Source organism: Lethenteron reissneri, chromosome 46 (genome assembly GCF_015708825.2).
Source record: "Lethenteron reissneri isolate LAM-NWPU_2019-01 chromosome 46, ASM1570882v1, whole genome shotgun sequence".
In the NCBI taxonomy this organism is placed as follows: Eukaryota; Metazoa; Chordata; class Hyperoartia; order Petromyzontiformes; family Petromyzontidae; genus Lethenteron; species Lethenteron reissneri.
The window spans coordinates 10,049,778-10,070,062 of NC_083824.1; the positions used below are offsets into that span (position 1 = coordinate 10,049,778).

At 52.3% G+C, this 20,285-nt stretch overlaps 1 protein-coding gene across 1 annotated transcript in view; it reads right to left on the bottom strand.

The window, feature by feature from the left end:
- LOC133354167 (uncharacterized) overlaps positions 1–20,285 on the bottom strand; it is a 39,305-nt gene that overhangs the window by 8,955 nt on the left and 10,065 nt on the right. Inside the window, exons 2-4 of the mRNA XM_061570794.1 lie at positions 13,470–13,590; positions 4,055–4,217; positions 2,099–2,158 (exon numbers count right to left, since the gene is read on the bottom strand). The gene's annotated coding sequence lies outside the window, so the exon portion shown is untranslated. The remainder of the gene's footprint in view (positions 1–2,098; positions 2,159–4,054; positions 4,218–13,469; positions 13,591–20,285) is intronic.

Genomic DNA, 20,285 nt, shown 5'->3' on the forward strand with positions numbered 1-20,285 from the left:
AGAAAGTACGGCCGACACGACGTCCCCCTCTCCAGCAACGCATCTGGCCCGGCGGTTCGCACACCGCGCCGTGAACCCGGCCGACCCGAGTTCAAATGCCGGCCAAGGCTGACCGTCGGTGGCGAGTGATGCCCCGACCAGTACTCCGCTTTCGCCAACCCGCACTCACCGGCGCGGTGAAGTGCGCTCAAAACAACCCCCAGCGCCCTGTCACTTCTCGGGAGGTCTCCATCCAGCGGGAGACTGACGCGGGTGCCGGTGATAACAGCGAGGCGCCGCGGTGGCTAGGAGATGTGAACTTCCTCGCCTGGTGCACAGGAGGTTCGTGGGGTCGATCCCGACTCTGATGCCTGCTGCTGTATATTTGGAGTTTGCGTCTCTCTTTCTCTGTCCCCGTGGTCGCGTGGAGTTTTTCTCCGGGTCCTCCGTTTTTTTTCCATCCACATTTATGATCAACATGTGTTCGGGGTATTTGGCTGCTATAAATGTCCACATGATAAGCGGCTTCGTTGGGCTATCACTTGTGATGGCCAGATTACTGCTGAATTGGAGCTCTATAGCTCAGTAGGCCTTACTTCGTAAAAGAAACATAGTTTAGTTAATTTGAGCTCAGTCTTAGGATGCAGAGCTCTCCCTTAGCAAGCACCACGTGCAATTGCTTGACCGTCCGAATCAGCTTTACATATTCATGGAGTAGTCAAAATGTCTTGCCCTCAGATTTTAGTCTGAATAATCGAGTTTGAACGGCTTGCTCTGCACATTTTTTTCCCAGGTGAAACCCGAGAGCCAAAGGTGCCGCTGTCATCAAACCCGCCGTCCGTCCGCTCACCAGCCGGGGCGCTTCGGTACGCGCCATCGACCGTCAACTTGTCGTTGGTCGCGGCGCTAAAAAGCTCGCGTCCGTAGGAACGGCCGGTGGGGGGGTGGGGAAGGGGGGGCGCCCCACCCCCCCCCCCCCCACCTCCGCGTTCCTCGGGTGGGGGGTGGGGGGGCAGGGCAGCCCACATGCTCAGGTGTTGAGTTATGGCCCAATCTAATGCGTCTTGAAATCGGAAGTGTGTGGTCCGCGCGCGCGCACGTGCGCTAAACGGGTTTGCGCGAGCGATGGAAACGAATGAATGAAAAATGAGCCCCCCGTGCTCTCACAGCTGCCGCCGACGCCGCCGCCGCCGCCGCCTCCTCCGCAGCGCAATTTGCGGGAGGGCGCTGATGTATTTGTTTTGCCGCTGGAAATTAAATTACGGGCGGGTCCGAAAGGGCTCGCCGAGCAGAATAATTCCGCATTATAAATTTGCGGTGTAAACTAATACATTTAGGCGCGGGTATTTCATGTAATTTCCGCGATCCCTTCGGACGGAGCGGAAAAGGCACCGCGTGCCCAGCGAGCGCGCCGCGATTGGGCGACAGAAGGCGTGCCCCCGCACGCGCGTTCCGCAGCTGGCGTCACCCGCACATCTGTAGCCACAGCCGTGGGATAAGCTGACCGCTCGTTCCGGCGACGAACCAACCCCCCCCCCTCCCCCACAAGCGCTCGGCGCTCGCAAACTACCGCTGTGTGCCAAAACTAAAAATAACCAAATCCCATGCATGTACGTTGAACTTCTTTGACGCCGCACGCGGTCCTTGCGATTGCTCACGCCGCCGCTGCTGTTAGAAGGGCCTCCACCGCTGGAGACTCGAGGCCATGGGTGGCCAACTGGAGTCTGTGGAGCCGCATGCGTCTCTTCGATCCACCACGTGCGGCTCTATCGATGGGGCATGACGTAGAACATTCCATCACAGTAGTCAGCAAAGAATAATGAATATCTCCCGTGCTGTGCCGACAACTGTCAACATGCATAAACTTACACACGTGACTCTTTGCAGAACTCACGGATACTTTTTAGCTCTTGGTCTGTTACAGGTTGCCAACTCCTGCTCTAGACATTGTCTTGGCCTGCTCTGCCATGCTGACCGGAAATCTTGGAAGAGGTAGGAATACCCACACTTTACCCCATACATCCTAATATAAATGCGCAAAGCACAGAATTGTATTTTATTTTAATATACATGCTTTTAAATTGTACAAGTATTCATAGTTATACGGTGGTTTACGCACCAATCAGTGGCGAGTGACATTTCAACCGGTCCTCTTGGGTCCTTCACCTCGTCACCTAACCTGCAACGGACCAGTGTGGTGAAGTATGGTCAAACATCTCTTTTGACCGAAGCAATAGGTGGAAGTCTTCATCCAGCAGTGTACTGGCAAAGGACATGAAATAAATTCGAAATATCATTGCCAAGTCTCCGTGTTTATAACTAGAAACATTAACAATGATCATTGTCAATTTGTGCCACACCCCTCTCATCCGCCCCCAAAAAAATAAAATCGTGGCCTGGAGGTCAAACTGTGTGACTCATTGGGTTAGGGTCATCCTGAAATCTGGCGCTAAACGTTTTAACGTCGTACAATCAGTGTGAATCGAGCAGCTCGCCCAGTGAAGAGCATTACGTTCCAAGCCAATAAAACGTGGGCGATTCTCGGTCCCAATTGCTCGTAACACTCATCATCAGGACATATATATAGAGCAGTAACGTGGATATTGAATTCAAAGTGGGGTGAGGTGGGGGGGGGGCATGTTGGGGGGGGGATGGGTTTAGAATAAAGCAGATAAGAGCGCAAATTGTTTAAAAACCAGCGCAGAGAGTGTCCGGTGGCGCGACGTGTAAACGTGAGCGCGCGGCGGACAATTTTGGGCGCAAACGGCGCTTCGCGTGATATATCCGCGGCCGCCGCGCGCGGTGGTAGCAATTGATATATACCGCGGGCAAAAAGCGACGCGGTTGTAATGCGCACGTCATTATCGCGGCAAGTGCGAGCGTTTCATTTTTATTTACGCGTTTGTTTATTTTACAGCGCAGTTAAAAAAAGAGAGAGAGAGAGGCAGAGAGAGAGAGAAACGCGCCGTCTCCTTCGCAATCGCATCCAAATTTAATTATTCATGGCCGCCCAACAGTGGAGAGCCTATTAAAGGGGGTGGCTTAAAACACATCATTCTATTATTTACCACATTAAATTATACAACGCCGCTTAACTTAGACAAACACGAAGGGGCTCGCCCGTTTCCCGCGCGGTCCCCCCCAAAAAACGCGCAGGAGCCGGGCGGCTCGGCAAAAGCGGAGGGGGGCGAGGGGGGTGGTGGAAAAGGAAAAAAAAACACAAACGACCTTCTAATTGATGGAGCCACAGGATGCAGGCCCCTGGGCAGCAGTGGAGCGATGTTATCTTAGCCCAGGGAACGGAGGACTCACGGCAAAGCGCTCCGGCGATTAATCTTGAGTCCACTAAGCTCAGAGAGAGCGAGAGAGGCGATGCTCGCACTCTCCCCGGAGCACCCTTCACCCAGCCCCCCATCTACCCACCCACCACCCCACCCCACCTATACAGCCCCCCCCCCCACCCAAGTTATGTGTCCGTAATTCCTGCGCGAATCCGTGCGGCGATGTAAACACAGCGGTGGCTACGAACGCCGCCACCGCATCTGCAGTCATCATCATCGTCGTCGTCGTCGTCGTCGCCAGCCATGATCTGTCCACTGCTGGATGGAGACCACCTCAACAAGCCTTCACCGTCTCTCTAAGGGGTTTGCGGTGGAACGATCCGCCGAGCCAATGCACACGAGCTGAACCTGGTCGTCACTGGCCATGATCTATCTACTGCCTGATGGAGGCATCCCCAATCGCCGTTGCATAGTGTACGTATGTATTCTAGATTTGAAGCTTTCGTGACTGCAAGGATTCATATTCTTAGGGTTTTTCGGTAAAGTAACGTAGGTAAAAAATTAAAATTAATAAAAGTAAAATAAAAAATAAAAATACAAAAATAAAATAAAACTATATAATATAATAAAATATTTTATTGTACTTTTATTTTACTTTTATTAATTTAAATTTTTTACCTACGTGACTTTACCGAAAAAACCTAAGAATATGTACGTATGTATGTTTAACTTCTTTCGCACCGCGCGCAGTCAACCGTGCGAATCGGAGGTGCGAGATGCGGCAATCCGTTCACCTTCCACGCATGCGATGCAACAATCCTTCGAGCAGCCGAACACCGGCTGTTGTCACCGCTCCGTCTCCGTGGCGGACGCCCTAGAGTGTGATTCCCTGCATCTCCATCGCCAGTCTCGAGCGCCGTCATCATCCCGCGTCCTGTCCAAGTCCTCGTACCCTTCCTTTAACGGTAAATGCAACGTCTCAAACTTACGCATTTGCGCGTCGAAAATGTGGGCGCTCACAAATAACATGAAAAACATATGCGGATCTGAAAAGTGCGGGAAGTAGCACGCGGAGAGGTGCACGCTTGGAATGACGCTGAGAGATAGAAAGGGGAACCATTTGGTTTGGGGAACAAAACATACGACGTAATTCATGTTGGCCAAACATCCCAATGGATTATAAATATTCCAATTTAGATTTAAAAAATGTTTTTATTTTATTTTTATTTTATTTCTAACTACGTGACTTTACCGAAAGAACCAGAGTATGGATTCCTGCAGTCACGAAAGCTTCAAATCTAGATTGTTTTTAATTGGTAAAACATTCATACTTATTACCATTCATTGTTATCGTCACACGCACGGCAAAAGTTGCGATGATGGAAATATCACAATTAGCCAGGAACTCTGCACAAAACGAGGCTGGATTTCGATAGTTGTAGCCGCATGTGTTTATCTCTTCCATCCTGGTCTATTGATTGATTTGCTTTATTTTACCAGGTGAGGACCCATTCAAAGGTCACCGGGGTCAAGCGGTGGTCACCAGTCCAGTGCAGCAGACTGACTGAACGCCCCTTATGAACTCCACAATCATTATACACTCCACAATGATTATGAACTCCACAATTATTATGAACTCCACAATGATTATGAACTCCGCAATGATTATGAACTCCACAATGGAACCCCCCCACCCCACCTCCTCGCGGTTCACGACCCTCCCCCAACGCGTCTACGTTACCCCACGCGAGCAAACGATTCAGAGGCGCTAGAGATTTGAAAATGGTTATTTCTCTCGTGATGCTTCCTGCACATGGAACAATATTGCATCTCTCTTCTACAAACAAAGACACAACAATCCCCACCCCCGTATAGCCTTACCAGACTGTTGGGGCAGATGCTGTTAGCCAGCACCTATGAAAGGCCGGCACGGCGCACGAGTGGGTGGGTGGCCAACAACACGCTCTGCCGCCTTTGTCTCCCCAGTGGCAATGTTTACACACCGCACCGGGTGCTCATTTGATGTTGTGTCGACCTAGGAGAGGCCCTGGACCGGTTCAGATAATCGTCACTGGTGTTGGCCGTGAGCGTGAATCGAACTCGGGTCGCCAGGTTAGCAGAGCAGTGCACTAACCACTACCTTCAATATGTGATAAAAGACTCCGTCAGGCACTGCTTGTCTCCGTTTGTCTTTTATTTAGGTTCTTTTTCCGCACCCCGCTGGTCTCCTCCGCAGACCAGCGTCGTCTCGCGCGTGCCCCGCACGCGCTCCCTCGTCAGCTCCTCCACTCTTCCTCACACCCTGCTGGTCCTGACAAGGGACCAGCGTCTCCCCTAACGTGCCACACACGCTCCCTCGTCAGCTCCTCCACTCTTCCTCACACTCCGCTGGTCCTGATCAGGGACCAGCGTCTCCCCTAACGTGCCGCACACGCTCCTCCGTTAGCTCCTCCACTCCCGCACACCGCTGGCTGACGGCGTGCTGAGGTCCTTCGGCCACGTGGCCGATGGCGCGGATCTCCTCTCACCACCCAACGTGGCTCAGCCTCTTAACTTCCCCAACTGCCACGATCTCTTCCGGGCTCCCACTTATATACATTCCCCCCACGTGACCCTGACTCCTCCCCTTCCGGTTCGTCAGATCCGGCCTTCCCATACTACCCTGCTGGCTCTGCTCCCATTCACCTCGCCTCCCATTGGAGCCGAGGTGAACGGTGGCCCCTCCCAATAGGGACCTGAGGACGGCTGCTTGTGTTGTGGCTGAAACGTCGTGATAATTAGTATAGAATTTTATTTATTTAATTATTTCCCTTCTACGTGACTTTACCAAAAGAACCAAAAAGAGCTGTGCGGTGTGAGTTTCGTGATGTTGTTTTGATCCTTCACCGCGTGCATTCTCACTCTCTCTCTCTCTTTCTCCACTGATTTTGTTACCCAGGTCTCCTTTGACGGAGAGTCTTGTTGAGCTCTCTCGTCTCCCTCTGAATAAAGGACGTTGATCGATTTCACTGATTTGTCTAAAATAAATGACGGCACGCGCGTGACCAAAAAAAATAACTACGTCTCAGTTAATCACAAATGCGGCGAGCGACCACTTGGGCAGACGAATAAATAAAGGCGCACGGCATCACGACGTTGCCACCACACGCAAACGTCGTTCCTTTCGCGCCACGATTTACGTGACCCCTTTACCCAGACAACAACAACAACAACAAAACTTTAAACCGAATTCTCCCATATACGAGACCAGAAGACCGTGTTTTTTTGCTTCCCAAACGCCACTTATCATGAAGTGTGCGCGCTCACAGGTGCGACCTTGGGAAGACAGCCAGGGAGGCTTTCTCGAGCCTTTGGGAGAAATTCGGATTTCGGAGCCAACAAGCCACCATCCATCATCTGCTGCTGTCCCCCATACACCACTCGCTTCCTGGTCACATAGACTCAGCCCTAAGCCCCCTCCCCTCACCTCATATTAACCTCCCCCACCCCCTCATATTAAACAGCGGGGCAGGCAACAACCTCGTAAGCAATAGGGGCAAGCGCAGCGTGCCACGGTGGAAAGCCACCCGATCCGAGCAGTGGGAACTCGGATTCAAAACCAGAGCCTGTCCGCGGCTACATCGGCACACCCGCCCCTCGGGCTACGATCGTTTCCCAATGCGGTTGGCGGGGCTGTGGAGTTGCCGGTAGACTGGAGTAGAGCACCGCAGGATGGCGTGGTGATAATCTGGTATGCAAGAGGTCGTCGGTTCGATCCCGACCCTGACGCCTGCATATTTGGAGTGCGCGCGTGCTCCCCGTGGCCTGCGTGGATTTTCCTCGGGGTCCTCTGGTTTTTCCCTCCACATTTAGAATCAATGTCACGCGTTTCGCGTATTTGGCTGCTCTAAATTTCCACGCAATAAGCCACTTCATTCGTGGCCAGGTCGCTTCTGAAGAAGAGCTGTATAGCTCAGTGGGCCTTACTTGGTAAAACAAAAACATTCAAAAATAAAAACAGGCGCACAACGAGTATCCACGGCCATAACGAGTGGTATACTGGACGTGGTGTGCTGGGTTCAGATAATATTTTTCAGGGTCGCTGACTCCAAACGGACCCGGCAATGAGGAAATAACGTGGCGGCGGAGTGGCGCTAACAAACACGGCCGCGTGGCCCGGCCAGCGGGCATCCCGGCCGCGTTCATTACGATGGAAAACACGCGCAGAGCGAGACGCATAAAACACACGGGCGGTAACCGCCACCGCGGGGGCCCACTCCTCGACACGTCTCTCGCCTCCCAGCGTTTAATTTAATTAGGCCGCGCTCAAATGTGGGTTAACATCTCCCCCCCCTCTCCCCAATATTTAGTGCCGGGAAGCTCCCCACCCCTCCCCCAACCGATCGCGCCGCAAGCGACTTGGCGGGGCCGGGCCCTGGGTGGCCAGCCCAGACGATGATACATCCCGGCTTGACCTCATGGCAATGGGACATTAAATGTGATTTCCATTACGATGATAGTTAAAGGTACAAGGTGACTCCCGCGCAAGAGACATCGTGACAGATTGCGCGCGCCGTGGTGACAGCCACGAAGACAATACCATCCCAGGGGCTGCTGGTGGTGGCCTGGACTGCATCGTGGCTCAGGCTCGCCGGGATTAGTCCCCCCCCCCCACCATCCCTCCCCCCCCCCACCCCCACGTGCCCTCCAACTCAGACATATTTACCAGTCCGCGTTGAAACACGAAGCAGTAATACGGCCCACAGGGAGAGAGAGAGAAGTTGTGTTCGGCTCCATCATCGTTCATGAGCTGATGGAAGCGACAGATAACAATGACGATGATGATGGCAACGATGATGATGATGGTGACAATGATGGTGGCGATGGTGATTACAATGATGACAATGATAATGAGGATGATGACGGCGATGATGTAGACCTGGCCTAGTCAGCGAATTATCTGGAAGCTGGACTCGGCGGGAGAGGGCTCAAGGTCACCACCAGCAGCGCCAGCAGCTGGTCACCTGCCAGTGACATCATCGGTGACCCCTGGCCATGTGGGTGGGCAACAGGCTCTGCTCATAGCAACCTTGCGCTCTCCCGTTTTGGGATATTAATAGAAAAAACTAATATTTTACATTTCATCTCTATACAAGAAATATCTGTACCCGGCTACCAATGGCAATCTGGGTACAGCAGACGGCAAGATAAACAGCGCAAGAGCTAAATCATCAGTATGCACTATGGTGAACTTCGTTTGCACCATACGTAGCCAACCGTGCTAATCAGAGGTGCGGCTGGAAGGACTAAAAAATAAACACACAAAGCAAGCTCTAAAGAAATGAGTTATAAATCTAGATTTAAACGTGAAAGGCTCCAGCGGTTTCCTAATAACGGAAGGAAGATCATTCCAGACAGCCGCAGAAGCAAATCTGAAAGAGTGCTATCTGGTAACCGTCTTTGTAACCACCATCATCGTAAAATTATTCTTTATGCCAGGCGAGAGCCAAAGTGACCAAGAGTCTCTTTGTGATGGAGGAACTCGGGTTACGGAGCAATACCGTCAACATGTCAACAAATCCTTAACTTTTGACAATTCATTATCATCGGCCGTCATCTATCCGCTACTTCAAGAAGGCCTCCCCAAACTGTCGTCATCCCTTGTGATCTCGCAAAGCAACAATGTAGCTGATTTTGTCGCTCCATCTTCACGGTGGATGACCCTTAATGGCACGTTTCCCTCCTTTGGCTGTTGCTCCGTTATTAGTCTCGACCAATGGCCATCCTCCCTTTTCAGTGACGTGGGCTGTGCAAACCCCCAATCTTATTCTAAAATTCAATACGATGACTCTAACTTGAGTGCCTCATCCATTTGTTTCTCTGGCTGTCTCTCGGTGTAATTCCAAGCGTGCGTCTGTCCATGGCTCTTCTGTTCCTGGCCACGGCCAATATCAGAGGCATATATATCTGAACCAGTCATGGGCCTCTCCGAATTCAACTTAGCCTTAAATGGGCATCGCGGTGGCGAGGTGTTAACTACCTCGCCTGGTATACAGGAGGTCGTGGGTTTGCATCTTTTTTTCTCCAGGTCCTCCAGTTTTTACCCTCCACATTTATAAACAACGTGCAATTAGATTATTTGGCTACTGTAAATTCCCACGTGATAAGCCACTTCGTTGAGCTATCATTTGTGACAGCCAAGTCACGTCTGAAAAATAGCAATATAGGTCAGTGGCCCTTATCGGCTAACATAACAAAAGATTAGTAAAAAAAAATGGTTTCGTTTTATTTTAGTGTAAAACATGAGCACTGGGGAGAAAAAGGTGGCCGGTTGTGGTGCTGACTAGACCACCCCCTTGGGCGCCATGCCGGCCTTCGTAGGTGTTCGCTCACAGCAATTTCTCCAACAGCCTGTGTGGGCTACACGGGGGATCTCTGTTCTCGTGTGCCCACGTGATCCTTTCGCTCGCCTGACAGATGTGACCACTGGGCTCCAGTCCAAACGTCCTCGTGACACCGAGAGCACTGCAGCCTCTGGAGGTGAATGTGTAGCCCAGAAGGCTAATACTGTCCTAGAGATACTGACACGGCCGTTCTGAGACCCTGGATTTGAATCCTGGGTTTCAGGCAGCTGTGACCAAACCGAGGTCTCACGTGAATCGAGTCGAAGGTCTCAGCCCGGTCACCGCTCACTGCACAAACAATGAACCCCATCGCATTATAGATATGCCATGGAGTGGAGCGGTTGTACGGCGGGAAACACACTGCATGATAGCCCTGGCAACCCGGGTTCGAATCCTGGCCACAGTGAACATCGGTGCAGAGTGAAATACCAATCTGTCCTGATCTCCACCCTTTAATATATCACCAACCCGCACTGACCAGGGCGGTGAAGTATGGTCAAACAATGCTCACGACCGACACAGCATTGGTGAGGCCTTCATCCAGCAGTAGATTGACAATGCGGCTACAAATCACCATGATTATTATTATCAGACAAAGCAGAAGCTTTCTATTTATCGAAATGATTTACTATTTTACTTGGTGAAAGAAAGTAGGTTGTAAAAATGCATTGTAATAATTTGTTCCCCCCCCCCCCCCAAAAAAAAAAAAACAAGCCAGGTTGTAATAGATAAAAAAATATATTAAAAGCCCAGTATACATTATATAATTTACGGTCTAAAGTCCCGGTACTAAAAAAGCAACCCATGCGTGCGGACGCACAATCGATGGGAGCACAGCAGCGGGTCATCGTGGGGCACACAGACCCTCACCTGGACAGACTCCGACGGGGGCTGGGGGTGGGGGGGGAGCCCTGGGAGGAATTTGATGTCTTGTTCCAGCAAAAAAAGTTACGCACTTCTTTGTTTATTTATTTCAAGCCCTCTGCGCTCTCGGGCGGATCGAGGTCGTGAAGCCGTTTCTTATATTTTACCACCACCTACCGCGGAGAGCGTCAAGCGCAAAAGAGCGATCGCGAAAGGAAACGCACGGAGGCCCCCGTTCGGCGCATCCCGGATTGCATTTCGAACGACGTCTCGAGACGCGCCATCCTGCCGCATCATTGCATCGCGTACAAAAAATATACGGGGGCCCGTGTTACCTTTCTAAAGATGCGTCAACTCTTATACTGACAGATATAAAAACACCTTATAAAGATACTGTTTGGGGGGCCACGCGGTCAGAAGGTCGCGACCTCAAATCCTGGTCGGTTGTTGGCAAAGACCATCAACCCCCCCCCACCCCCACCAGGGTCGATAAAATAAAGTACCACTTTGTGGTGAAGTGTGATAACTATTCCAGCACGGCAGGCAAGGGTGCTGCTTGTCAATTCGAATTCCGGGGCTCGCTGGCTCTCTTAAATAACGTGAATGTTAACGTCGTAGATGCTTCTAGATTTGAAGCTTTCGTGACTGCAAGGATTCATACTCTTAGTTATTTCGGTAACGTCACGTAGGTAAAAAATGAAATTAAAATTAATTAAAAATATATATTTTTTTGTTAATTTTAATTTCATTTTTTAAATTAATAAAAAAATTATTTTATTTTTTGTTAATTTTTATTTCATTTTTTACCTACGTGACTTTACCGAAAGAACTGAGAGTACGTCGTAGATGCTGCCCAGGTGTGACGGTGAGCAGTTGAAAAAACAACGCTCGTGTCTTAAAGCCCCACGGAATTCTGTACACCCTCGGCAGTATGAAGCGAGTCGACCGGCAGGTCACGTGTGCTGGTGTAAGGTGTGGGTGGGGGGGTACTCCCACCTCTTACAAGACGTCAGGCCAACGTGGGGAAGAGTAGGCCAAATACACACCGAGCGGGGCTCTCTCTTGAGCTCTCTCCATTGAATGCAAGGAATTGCAGGGCTGCACATTTGCCATTTTTTCACAGACCAATAGGTCCCTGTGTGCGTGTGTGTGCTTATTATGACCACTGTGGAATTCCGATCCCTTGTGACCGGGCTGCTGGGTGTGGGCCTATAAGCAGGGCTGTGTGTGTGAAGTCACATGTCCCCCTCGCTCTGGCAATGCTGATATTGCACGCCAGCCAGAATCAGTATTTTCATTTATAACGGAGGTATCTGATGAGCTATGAAGCCCTCTTCACCTGCTGCTGATCTTGACACAGCGCACTCGGTATAATGGTACTCACCATTGCAATGGTACTCACCGAGTCGACCTAGGGGAGTTCACAGAATCCGTTTTGGAATATCGCGTGTTGATGAATGTCAGCTGTGGATGGGAATTGAACTCAGGTGGCTGGGTTCGTAGTGAATAACGCTCACCATCATGCCACCACCGCCCGGCAGTTACCGAACGCCTGTGAAGGGCTGCACTGCACATGAGGTGGTGTGGCCAGTACCATGCCCAGCCGCCTTTGTCTCCCCTGTGGTGATGTTCACACGCCACGTACTCATTTGAGGCTGACATAGGCGAGGTCCAGGACCAGTTCAGATATTCGTCACAGAAGTTGGCCGTGAATGGGAATCGAACTCGGGGCCGCCGGGTTCGTAGTGCAGTGCACGAACCACTGCGCCACTCCTCCCCTGTATCCCCCGCACTTCCAATTCGCACAGTTGGCTACGTACGGTGCGAAAGAAGTTCTACATACATGCATGCCCGCGCACGCACATGCACGTACATATCCAGAGAATCAAAGGCACACAAACCCTTCATCAACCCGTGCTCAACGCGGGCGCGCGGGGTCAGGCAATAACGAATGAATGGAGGTTCGGGGGTGCTTGTGCTGCTGCAGCGGCGATGACGGTGGGGTGCAGGAGGCCAGGGGCTGCGATGATCCGCTCTCTCACAGAGAGGAGGCTCGCAACAAGGCTCGGCTCAAATCAGCAAACACCACTACACTTCAATATACGTTAAGTGCGCATGGCTGGGCATTGTGCAGAACACCCTGGAAACAAGGAGGACTCCACTTAACGCCTTTATGCGCAGTCTTTGAGAGTCTCACCTTTTGACCTTCGGCAAAATGAAGACTTAAAAAAAAACTGTGCTCCGAGCATGCGCACGCACACACGCGCACGCACACACGCGCACGCACACACGCGCACGCACACACGCGCACGCACACACGCGCACGCACACACGCGCACACACGCGCACGCACACACGCGCACGCACACACGCGCACGCACACACGCGCACACACGCGCACGCACGCACACACACGCACACACGCGCACGCACACACGCATGCATTCAGGCTCTCTCTCTCTCTCCATTGCACAGCCCCCTATGCTGTACGTGCACGCATGCAAGTGTGCACGTGTGCATGTGTCTGTGTGTGCAGAACGTGGGGAGCGATAGTGTAGCGGTTAGCACTGCGCTATGAACCCGGCGACCCGGGTTCGATTCCCGCTCACGGAGCAACACCAGTAACGATTATTTGAACCGGTCCTGGGCTTCTCTTAGGTCGACTCAGCCTCAAATGAGTATTTGCTGCGGTGTGTAAGCATCGCCACTCGGGAGACGAAAGGACGTGGTGCCGTGCCGGCTTCCCTAGGCGCTCGCTAACAGCACTTGCCCCAACAGTCTGTTAAGGCTACAAGGGGGATCTTTGTCTTTGCAGAACAGTAGCGCAGTGGTTAGCGCGCTGCACTATGAGCCCACCTACTTAGTTGGTTTTCAATCATGACCGTGTTGGTTATTGGTGTTGGTTGTCTAGGTGCAAGAACCAGTCTTGGGTTCTACCGATGTCGACTGAGCCTTAAAGTACCTGGTGCAGCGTGTCACCATCAGCGCTGGGGAGGCAAAGGCAGCCGTGCGTGGTGCTGGCCACACCACCCCGTCATGTGCCGTGCCGGCCTTCGTAGGTGCTGCTCGTCAACGGTGATTTTCTGATAATAAAGTTTTTTTTTTGGGTTAGATCGCGTAAATATAAATGTGCCGTTAACCGACCACCACCTCTGACAAGGCAAATTAGTAAATTTCGTCACGTCAACAAAACGTGACAATGATGAGCTGGAGAGTAAATCCGAAACATTTACAATCTGAGTGCAAGTTTCACTGGCGTTTGCAACCGGCTTCATCGAATTGTGAAAAGATCTTCCTGCTCTTCCCTGAAAAGTCGATACGAGGAGGGGGGGGAGATATTTGCCTCCATTGCACGTGGAAAGCTGTTACTGATACGTACGTGGTAGACAAACGAAAGTTAAACTTTCCCGTGTACGGCGAGCCTCGCCGCAGACCGTCAGGTGACACGGAAACGCGATTCTTCGACGTTACCGGCGGCGCGTGAAGAGCACCAGTGCCACGAGACGACCGGGGGGTGAATCGGGGGGGGGGGGGTGGTCAAGAGACTCGAGTATTTGTTTAAATGAGCCAACACGTAAAAAAAAGCTAATAAATTCAGGTCGTGCATTTGTGAAACACACAAACGTAATTTTTTTTCAATAATTTTATATCAGATAACAGCAATACGCATACAAAGATCCCCCATATAGCCTTAACAAACGGTTGGGGCAAGTGCTGTTAGCGAGGACCTATGAAGGCCGGCATGGCACACGAGGGGGTGGGTGGCCAACACCGCGCCCGGCCACCTTTGTCTCCCCAGTGAGGATGTTTACAAACTGCACCAAGTTCTAATTTGAGGCTGAGTCGACCTAGGGGAGACCCATGACCAGTTCAGATCATCGTCACCGGTGTTGGCCGTGAGCAGGAATCGAACCACGGTCGCCAGGTTAGTAGAGCAGCGTGCTAACCGCTCTACTACCGCTCCCTATGCACACACACACTGTTAGTTTTCGCAAATGTGTGGCCAAAACAAGGAACAACATCGGTTGGCTGGTGGTGTTTTTTTTGTGTTCTCAGTGATGTTCTCTAACCAGTGATCATAAACAGCGATGCCTGTTCTGGCAGAAGGCTGGTCTCCCGGGAACCTGAAATTATGTTGTTGTATTAGTTTACATCGCTGTCCACACAGCTGCGCACATTCCTTTGTACGTGATTTGTGGGACGCTTGTGCTGCTGCTGCTGCGTGCTGCCATGCATCGAAAGAAAAATGAGAATTAATAAAATCGTGCGGAAACCGACGGGAGGAGGGGGCAGGGAGTGAGGGGTGCCCAGTACGATCCTGCTCCCACGACACGGGGTTGGCGAATCGCTGGAGGACGGGAGCCACCGCGTCTGCCGCTCCCAGTTGAGCCCCGTGGCGGTGATCAGCGGCAGCGTGCGTTCCCGTGTGAGCCACGATGAGATGGGAGGGGGGGAGGGATGGCCGGGGATGAGGGGGTGGTGGTGAAGATGCATTTATGCGGCGTGTGAAGCCAGCGCAACCAGAGCAGAATGTGAATAATGTGAGCCTCCCTGGCCTCCACCCCCCCCCCCCCCCCGAGAACACACACACACAGTGTCTTCTTGCAGACTGGAGACGCAGCTACAGCGGCCTGGACAGGGCTCCGAGTGCGCGCTGTGTCTCTCCCTCCAGTGTGGCGGGAGGCTCCCCTCTCTTTGTGTGGCAGCGGCAGTGGCAGGGCGGTGGCGACGGTGGTGTAGTGGTGGTGGCGTAGTGGTGGCGGTGGCAGTGGTAATGGTGGTGTCGTGGTGGTGGTGCCGGTGGCGATGGTGGCGGCGGTGGCGACGGTGGTGTAGTGGGGGTGGCGTAGTGGTGGCGGCGGTGGCAGTGGTAATGGTGGCGTCGTGGTGGTGCCGGTGGCGATGGTGGTGGTGGCGGCGGTGGTAGTGGCGGTGTAGTTGTGGTGGTGGTGGTGGTAGCCGCTAACCGTCCCTGGGGACGCACGGAGCGAGGTCAAAACGACAAGCTGCTGACGTCAGGCGCGGTTATTATCCCCCACCAAATTAATCGGCGATCGTTTCGCGCAAACGGACGCCGAGCGGTCTGCGCACCGCGACACGCGTTGCACCGCAGTTACAGATTTGAGCAATCTTCCTCTTATCCGCTGGTCTATTGCCTCCAACGCCGATTTCTCCGCGAGGGCCGAAGGGTTCCTACAAATACTCATCATCCACAGGTCCCCTATTCTTCATAACACCTGCGATTAGTCGGCATTTTTTTGCGGATGATCAGAGTACATTTGTGGACAATAGGAGCCATGATGTTTGCTCACCGCAAGAATAATGAGAGAACGATTGAATTATCGTCTTCATTCACCACCATCATCAGCAATGACGACGGTCTTTAAAATGTCAGGACCAGAATATCTTCTTGGTTCTTTCGGTAAAGTCACGTCGAATGGAAATAATGAAATAATAAAAAATAAAACATAATAAAGTAATATAACATAATTATTAATATAATATAATTCTACGTGACTTTACCGAAAGAACCAAGAAGATGAATTCCTGCAGTCACGAAAACTTCAAATCGAAAAAGGACCAGGATATTTATTTACACTGGAGGAATCCGATGAGCTGTAAAGCTCTTTTTTCACAGACTCCTAAGGAATGATGCCACCCAGCCAATGACAGCACAGCCGGACACCAGGCTGAGGCCGTCAGTTTGCTCCGCTTTGAGACTCCGTGGTGGCGTGTCCCGCTTGGCGCACGATCGATGTGCGAATGATCTTCCACCGCAAGTTCCCGCTCTGAATAACTGCGCGAGCGCCTCTCCAGAAGCAATTTGCCATTTCCCAACCCTCGCCGTGGCTATTGAGGAGGCCCTGTGCACGGCGTCGCGCATTTCCCCTAACCTTGACCCCCCCCCACCTCCCCACCTCCGCCAACGGACTAACAAAAAAACATTCGTTCCAAAATGCGGAGCAGATAAGCGCAGCATTCCTCTGGTCGGCGATTAACCATGCGGGTGATCACGTGAGCGATCACGTGAGCGCGCACGGGCTAGAAGTGTGGCGAGCGCTCTCCGATAACGCGGCGTGGATTTTGTTCCGCGCGGTGACGGTTCCCGAGGAACAGAGTCGAAAGAACAAACAGACGTCCTCAAATCCAACCCCAGGGTGCCTCTGTACCACCCAGCAGGAGAAACGGGTTTACACCGCAGCTAGCCGATCCGCAGGTCGCGTGCGGTCGGGTTAAGTGTGGTTACTCTTTCGCCAAGATGTCCGGAGGGGGCTCTCTGCTCCTCTATTGGAGGCCCTTCTGCCGGCAGTGGCGTGAGCGAGCAATTGCAGGGCTGCGCCTTTGCCTTAGAAGCATTGCACGTACTAGCATCCCACTGGTCAGGTTATTTTTTAACATGCTCACACGGACAAAGATCCCCCCGTGTAGCCTCAAAATGCTGTTGGGGCAAGTGATGTTAGCGAGTAGCAGCTATGAAGGCCAGCGTGGTACAAGAGGAGGGGGGGGGGGGGTTGCAAGCACCACACCCGACCGACTTTGTCTCCCCAGCGGCGATGTTTACACACCGCACCAGGTACTCATTTGAGGCTGAGTCGACCTAGGGGAGACACAGGACCGGTTCAGATAAATCGTCACTGGTGTTGGCCATGAGCGGGAATCGAACTCGGGTCACCGGGTTCATAGCGCAGAACGCTGTCGCTCCCATCCTCACGCTCGCTCACTCACTCACACGTTCCTGTCAGCTTGTGTCCGTCAAGCAGAAATACTGATTGCCAGAGCTTGGCACAGGCTCCTTCTGATGGACAAACACTTGACTCTCGGCATTAGAGCATATACAACCCGAGCAGACACGTATTTAATGACGCTACTAATAAGAACACTTCTTCACACATCCCCACAGCCACTGAAACGTCCGCAAGATTCACGCGTGGAGATGCGGGAGGGGAGGGGGGAGGGGTGAAAAGAAAAAGTGGATTCCAAATTAATAATCCACATCGGCCCATCAATCATTTCCCATCGTGTAATTTGAATTACTTATGGTTTGTAAAACTCTATTATCTGCGCCATTTGCCGGGGAGCATATTGGATCGTATGTTTTCCCTGCCTGAACAAATAAGCTCTCTGAGATAACAGCGATTTATGGCTCATTACTATCTGAGCCAGCGGACTCTATCCATTAGGCCCCAGTTAGCGCGCTAGCGAGCGGCTGCCACCACCACCACCGCCGCTGCGGCTGCCGAGCGGGCGACGGACCCCCCCCCCCCCCCAGAGCACCGGCAGGGATCCTCCGATGCTTGCGCCACGCGGGCCCCCCACCCCCCTCCCACGCCGAGCTACCCGGAAAAATACCACCACCGGCGGTCGCGCCATCCATCACGCCGTGGTGATGCCCGCCCTTAAAACGGGTTTTAGGCAAAGGGGGGAGGTGGTGCACGCGTGGGGGGCACGCGAGGGAGGGGGGAGGGGGCCGTGTTGGGGGGGGGGCACTGTGGGTACGGGGGGGGGGCATCCCGATGGAAGGGAGACGATGTCGGGGAGTGATGTTTATTTAAATCTGGAGCAGTGGCGTTGCCTCGCTTGTGCAGGAGTTTAAAAAAAGCAGAATAAGCATATATATTTAAATAAATGTAATTAACCAGTGTAGATGACATTTTACGATAGTTGAATAAATGTTTGACAAAAGTCTCAGAACAGAAGGTGAATTGCACTTCGAAGCTGTGAAAATACAATTTGCAGCGGAACGCCGAATAACCGCGGTGATGTAGGTGGGGGCTACGGTGGACCCCATGAATCACAACACAGATGGTTGAGTTTTCTCGCCGCACAACTCCAAACATTCGCAAACAATGCGCATCATTTTGGAATTTTGCCCCAATCGATTGTGGGAACTGCCACGAGCCGCGCTGCTAATAATTCACCGTTATGCAATTTCTGGAACGGAACGTGGCAAGATCTGTTGGTTCCTTCCCGAATGCGTTTTTGCCCGCATCTCCCGGAATTCGGGATGGGCAGAAAGGGAGGCGATGCGCAGGCAGGAGCCGTGACCGCCGTCAAAACGAGCCAGGATGAAGCTCAACGCCGCGGGAGGATGGATGTATGCATGTTGAAGTTGTTGTGTGTCGTACGTAGCCAGCCGTGCAATTCGGGGGTGCAACTGCTGCCTGGAAAACTCTCTCGCTGGTGACGACACAGCCGATTCCCACATCCCTAACCAAAGTTTCAAATGCAGAATGAAGACTGTCCAAACTAGTTTCTTCCTAATTTACGAGACTGCGAGAAGCGACAAAGGCTCGGGAAAAGGGGGCTTTCATCCAGCAGTGGATGGAACATGGCTGTTGATGGCGATGAGGATGAATAGTATGATATTTGCATGCCGTGTTGATCGCAACTCGAAGTTCTGGCCTCAAATTCAACGAGAGATCACTGCCCCTCGATTCACGCTGGCCACGTGCCCTCTTCGCTCCGAGTTTCACGATCTCGCCCCTTTGCCCGCGTGGCCTGCTTCTTCTTTGCCAGCGGACGGTTCCCTGCCTCCCATTGGCACCGACGCAGCGACACGGCCTTTTGCTTCCGAACGGCAATCAATGAGTGAGCATTCGGTGTCGTCCATCATTAGGGTCGGTAGATTTGAAAGCAGCGGCCCGACAATAATTGTAATCACAGTGCGGAGTTATTACCGGTGTGGGGAGGTGTGCCATCTTCTGGCACCTCGATCCCATTTTTGACAGCAAGCCATTCGCATCAAATCTCGACGCAATGAATTGTCTTTAATCGTTATTATTGGTCACCTATAATAACGTAGGTGTGTATCTACAGACAGCGTCGAAATGCGAACGCGTGTCCAGGCGCCCCACAGACACAGTGCATGTACGTTGAACTTCTTTTGCACCGTACGTAGCCAACCGTGCTAAATCGGAGGTCGCCTTGTTTGAGAGAGAGGCACGTCAGTCGTAGGCAAAGGAAAGAAAAACAAAAAGTCTTGATCCTTGACTTGAGCAGAGGCAGGGGGTCCAAAGCCCAGACTGCTGAGGGATGGCGCTTCCAGACGATGGGGACAGCAAACGATGAATCTGTTGCATCGTTGCATCGTCACACCGCTAGTTTTGACAAATTTAGCGGACCAAAGCCTCCAGCCCTTAAGGGGTAGTAGATAGATCGCAGCTGATAGTAAACAGATGAGTGAACCGATAGCTGGGGGTAAAAAAAAGCCCAGTTTTGGGGGTTATGTTTATCCGGCCTCTATTTTTTTTTAAACATCCACGTGCGAGACGAGATTTCTGAGCAACGCAATGAGCCAGAAAATATTCCAGCAATCCCACAACCACTCCGCAATGCAATGTCAAACCGCCCCCCACCCCCCACCGCTGCTCCACTCCCGACCCCCCAAATGATGGAGTGATGGAGGCTCGGAGGACGAGGAGTGAAGTGTTTCCCACTCGGCGAGAGCGTGAGTGACGCGAGGCGCTCGGCTCATTGTTGAGCACGCAGTGCGATGTCACCTGTTGGAATTCCACGCCAAGGTCACGACACTTGAACCCCTACATCTTTGCACGACCCAGTGGCCCCCCCCTCTCCTTCCTTCAGAGATGGTGGGGGGGGGGGGGGGGCTCCGCTCCGTGAGCACCGAACGTTCAAACTCAATCGGGGGGGGGGGGTGAGGGTGCAAAGCCGCTCAAAGACCATGGCTGGTGGGCTTAAGGAAAGCGTGCTGATCAGTCAACGATAATTATTCAGTTGAACACGTAGGCTCTCGCGACCAATATGATCCACAATAGAG